A 6,000-nucleotide genomic window follows, 5' to 3' on the forward strand; every position below is an offset into this window, starting at 1 on the left:
CTTGTTACTCCTGGCTTTCCATCTCCGCATTTGAAACTATATTACTATATGATTTAATTAGACAGTTCTGCTGGTGATACTTTAAGCTGAGGTGTTTGTTTACTCACCAGATGATAAAGAGATGGTATTGTAAGATGCTAATTACAGGGTAATAAACTTCCTTGATTGTTCAGAGAACTACCAACGGAAGAAAATAATCATTACTGATTAAAAATATACAAACTTTTTGCTGTTCGATGTTGTTTGATGTTTTTTATACCCTGCCTTCATAAAATCATTACGTGACATACAACAGGGTAGCAGCGTAAATACCTAAAGGAACCACACATCTAATGTTGCCTCTCCCAAGTATTTCCTTAATTAAGCCAGATTATAGCAAAGGCTTCAGGTTCTTTTTCTATTGTGTTTTCTACCTACTATCAGCTTCACAAACATTTCCTCACTGAAGAGTAAGCCAATCCTTGCTGAGATCTTATCACAGAATTGCCCTTAAGTCTCTGTATTCACATACTGATGTCTCTGGTTTTTATTTATGCCACTGCCTGTCAGGTGGATGCAAAGCAGGCTTCCCCCCTCCCCAATCCCTTCACGCTGATAAGATTTAATATCTGCTGAGCATTTACTTCATAATTCAATTTTTTGCCACATAGGTGAGGCAACTAAAATATAGAATGGAAAAGAAAATATCTGTGTGAGAAACAGCAAGTTCATCCAGTTCTAAGAAAATCTTCTCTCAGGTGGTCCTAATGTCTATGTTCCTGAGTGAAGAAAATCAATCAATAAAAATATTGCAAGTATTGAGCTGAAACAATCATGTTTTGTGCATATTTTTTACCCTTTGCAAAAGGATGCATGACTGGTGGAAAGGAAATGTATCTCTACTGCCAAGACAATTTGACCAGTGCATAAAGGTAGAACTCAGCAGAATGGTCCAGGTTTCAAGTCAAATTCCAGACAAAAGCTACTTTCTGTTTTAAAAGGAACCTTCCACAGAGAAAGCACGGCAAAGTGCAAGTAGATAAATAGGTACCGCTACAGCGGGAAGGTAAATGGCATTTCCATGTGCTGCTCTGGTTCGCCAGAAGCGGCTTAGTCATGCTGGCCACATGACCTGGAAGCTGTACACCGGCTCCCTCGGCCAATAACACAAGATGAGCGCCGCAACCCCAGAGTCAGTCATGACTGGACCTAATTGTCAGGGGTCCCTTTACCTTTACTTAAGGTGCTACTGGAAGGAATTTTTTTTTATTTTGTTTCGACTACGTCAGACCAACACTGCTACCTACCTGTAACTTCCACAGAGAGTTAAACCCCACACAATCACCATCCATTCCTCACGTAATCACCGTTCCTTATCTATTCCCCTGATAAGATTAAAAAAAATCTGGGCTGATTGGTGGCAGTTTATAACTGGGTACCTCAGCCTGGAAGAAAGGACCACATTTTTAGGATGTATCTGTATCACAGTATTTGTGTTTAACCAATGGCAACAAGGAATTTTACACAGACAAGTGCACAGAACATAGGAAGTTTCCTTATCCCAAGCCAAACTACAGGTCCAACTAGCTCAGTATACCCCACACTGACAGGCAGTGCCTCTCCAGGAGATTCAGGCAGGGGATTCAAGGACTGAACCTGAGATATTCTGAACATCAACCTGATAATGTAAACTATGCTACGTCATGGAATGCAATGCAGGAAGGCGTGTGGACTGGCAAAAGAGGGACGGATCATTCTGCAGGCCTGCTTTTTACTCGTTAGATGGGCCCGTTTTATGAGTAAATAGCAAAGTTAAAGAATAAAAATCTAGGTCAGTATCTTTAGGGGGCTTGATATATCATACATACTAAAAACAAAATTTACAATGCTTCCAAACACAAATTTAAAACAGCAGCCAACCCTCAACTTAGATACCCCATACAGGCACCCAAACACATTTTTCTGCTGCCACCCTGCAACAGGCCAGCAAAAAAAAAAAAAATTGAGTACACATGGCAGTGGCCTGATAAATCAGTCAATTCATTAGGATAAAGGCTGAGTGTCCTGTATGAGTAGAATACTGGTGGCCACACCCACTTTTGATCACACCTTCCACTTGCATGTGGTCCTAGAGCCAAAAAAAGTTATCTCTGCTTTAGGGAATATAAAGTTAGATGCAGCTTCCTGAAGCAAGTGTCCTCAAGAGAAGATGTGTCTTTTGAACCAAATTATGTGAAGAGGTGGATAGTGTCTTGTCAAAGTCTACCCAATCAAAGCTGATCTTGAATTTCTTTTTTTAAAAAAACATACTTTTTATTAATTTTACAAAATACAAAAAAAAAACCGGTACATACATAAACACCTTTTCCACCTCCTTCCTACCCACCCACATGGGTCCTCCCCTGCCACAGAAGTATCCCATGTATGTGAACAGTCAGAGATGGTCCATTTTATGCTTGGATTTCTGTCCTCCTCCCCCTCCCCTGACCCCAAAGCCCCCCCCCCCTGCCACCAGGGAGCTCCAGCAAACCAGGGCAGTACGCAGGAGGCCATCCATCCAACCATCTATTGTCATACCAAAAAAAGAGAAAAATAGAAATAGGAAAAAAGAGAAAAAAGAAAGGGCAAAAAAAGAGAAAAAAACAATACAAAACAGAAAAATTTTTCTTACATTCATAATTGTAAAACCATATTTTGTGGGCTTCCCCTCCCCCCCCTTCCCCGGTTTTCATCCCTTTTTTATCATCTGCAACAGTTTCTTACTTTATAAAAATACTCCTTTGTATCTTGTACAACTTATAAATCAATTGTTAACATTTTCATCTAATATTCAAATCACTGAAAAATCAAACTCCCATTTTATCTTCCCGTGCCTAATTTTTACTCCCTCTATAAGCCTTCATATTTTCACATTTTTCCAAAATCCATTCACTTTTAAAACTATAACTATTCTCAATTTAACCTTACATCCCCGATTACCAGCTCCACCCCCCCAATCCAGCAAATTCCATAATCAGCAGACCAGATATAAACCTGTTAATCCATCCTTATAATCACAACATCACTTTCCCTTCACCCCACCCCCTGTTTACAGTCTTTTGCCATCCAGGCCACCATACAGGACCCCTGAATTTCTTCTCTTCTCTGCATATTTTTTCCTTCTTCCCTGTGGGCGTTCTGGAGTTCCAATAATACCAATCGTGCCCCCCTCAAAGGCAGGGCACTCCATCCAACTTTTTGTAGAGTAAAGTCATCATTTTTTTCGTGGTGTGCTTCATTTTGTGTTGAATCATCACAGTCCTCATCTTCATCTTTTCCTTCCAAATCACAATCACCATCATTGTCATTCTCACATTCATCTTTTTCAGTGTCAAAAGCTTCATCTTCTAAAAAATCATATTCTGCCATCACCATCTGAAATTGTTGCTGTAACTCTTGCCGTCGTGTCTCCTCTTGACATAGTTCTATTCTTGTTTCCCACATTAAGGTCAAAACAGACCGCTGGAACTCAGGGGAACACTTTTTTGTTGACATAGTTCAATCCTGCCAAGGTCAAAACTTGTCACGTGGGGTGGAATATGATCACAGTTTATTTTCTCGACTCCATTTTAACAAACTGGCTGCATTCTTCAAGTCTTATTAACAATAAAGTTCGAACTCACATTTCACAAACATTTAAACCAAAAAAGAAATTCCACAAAGTCCAGAAATACAAAGTGAAATAAAAATTGACTTATAAATCCTGATCAACTCACTGGGTTGTCTGGGCTGCCGGCTCCCGAGGAAAAGAAAGGTTTTTCTTAGTCTTTACCTCTTGCTGCAGGGCACTCAGAACCACAGTCTCTCTCCCCTTTCACCCTGCATCAAAGGGGAGATTCTCTTTGATGTCTTTGAGGGATCCTTTTGAATTGCAAATCTTCTGTTTACGGCTTCGGGTTTCTATTTACTGTCTCTTTTGTTGCCGTGGGGGGGGTGGCTTCCTCTTTTCTCCCCTCTCTCCCAGATCCAAATTGTTTTATAATCCAAATCGTGAGGTTACTTACAGTCTTGTTTCCAATCGTTTTATTTTCGGAAGAATCCAGCGCTCTCCGCCTTCGGCTTGAAGCTTCTCCCTGCTAGAATAACGTTGCCGCTCAAAATGGCCCCCGCGACTTCTACCCTCCTCGCTCCGGAGCTCTTATTAGAGCTAGCCGAAGGGTTGGGGAGTCCGGATTGGGGCTGTGCCGAGCAAATTTGCCCCCGGGACGCCCTTCCCGAGGTTCTAAGGGGCGCAGCGTCGCTCTCGCTGCCCTCCCCACTCCTAGCAGGGACGGGCCGTCTCGGAGACGAGACGAAACCCCGCCGATCGGCGCTGGCGCTGAACCCGGAAGCCCCGCTGATCTTGAATTTCTATCTCTTGAACACAACTTTTTCTGTTTCTCCGCTTTTAATAGTCTGAATATAGGATAGGAAGTCATATGATTGCTGCATGTATACTGCTACTAAGAATGATTTCAAATACACTGGTGTTGTTTCTTGTGAAACTAAGCAAGTTTGGTCCTGGCCAGCAATACCAGGAGTCAACTCTTAGGAGCCGAGGTCCCTATGCTCCACCCAATAAAATATTTGAGGGGGCTGCCCCCAAAAAGTTGATGGGCATTGCCATTCAAATGATGTATGTGTGCCTCATCTTGTGATCAATTATGTGGGGTGGGACTTATCTGCCTCCCAAATATTTTATTCAAGGTGACACCCCTGCCAGATTGGGAAACTACCGGTAGTTGGTAATTATTTAACAGCACTTTCTCTATGGAAAGATAGTTAATGGCAGCCATCACCATTGTAATAAGGTCTTTCTCTAAATATCAATAAAACACTAAATATCTGCAGATCTTCATCTATTGAACTGATGATTTTCAGTGATCCATTAGGGATCAGGCACTGTTTGGGCATCAAAGTATTATAAGCTGTTCATCGTAAGTTGGCCATTATAAACAGCTTCTGTTGTTTCCAATGGGCAAATTTCCCTTAAAAATCAGAGAAAGTAAATGACAATTCACCCCATATGTGCCAATGGTGCAATTACTTTTTCCACCTCCTTTCCTGATGGCTTGCAAAGGAACTGGCACCCAGACTAAGACACAGTGATCTTGCCAGCTCCATCTTTTCCCCCACGAAAATATATTGCTTGTATTCTTTTGCCTCATTTAAATGGTAGGCAGCACATTTTGCTAGAATCTCAATGCTGGCAGAGCTGGTGTGATAATTTCCTCCATAGGGATGCTACTGAGTGTTCCCAAGAAGAAATGCATGTGGAAAACGTGTCAGAACTGAAAATCAGTGTCCATGTTACAGAAGCCAATTGCAGGTATATGGTACCCCACTCCTGGACCTTTCCTGGGAAGCCATGGATTTTTATTTCTGTCACAACAGTTTCCACAAGTATTCCTCCATGGGATTCATTCCAAGAGCACTCTTATAGGGCAAAACATTACATTGGAATTGGGTCTCAGTGTAAACTCTGGCACAGGAGTTTTGTGACTGGCTTATAGCACTGGCAGTTGGGCATTGTGCCACATATATAGCTATTCCAGCCAAGGGGCATTCCAACTTTGTCTGTGAGTAGCGGCCATGGATGAGAACAAGCGGAGGATTTTCAACTGGGAAAATTAGATCTACCGTAGCAGCTGGGGGCATGCATGATTGACAGCCAGTAACTAGCTAAGCAAATAACCAATTACTATGTGTGAGTAAGAATCATGGCTTCACTTTGGGACATTATCAGTCAGGAGATGCATCACTGATGGGAATCATCAAGGCATAGATTTTAAGCAGGCTATTGGGGTGTTTTGTCAAAACATAATTCTCTTTAGTTCTTCTGGGAAGAGAGCCAGATTACCTGTTTATTGGGCATTCACCCTGATTTACATGCACAAAGTTTATGTGGTGGTTGCAGTGTACCACTGGCCATCAGGACTGGCCCACCCATGAGGCAAGGTGAGGCAACTGCATCAGGTGGCAGAATTCAATGGCGCAGCAGAG

Source organism: Zootoca vivipara, chromosome 7, assembly GCF_963506605.1.
Source record: "Zootoca vivipara chromosome 7, rZooViv1.1, whole genome shotgun sequence".
Classification (NCBI taxonomy): domain Eukaryota; kingdom Metazoa; phylum Chordata; class Lepidosauria; order Squamata; family Lacertidae; genus Zootoca; species Zootoca vivipara.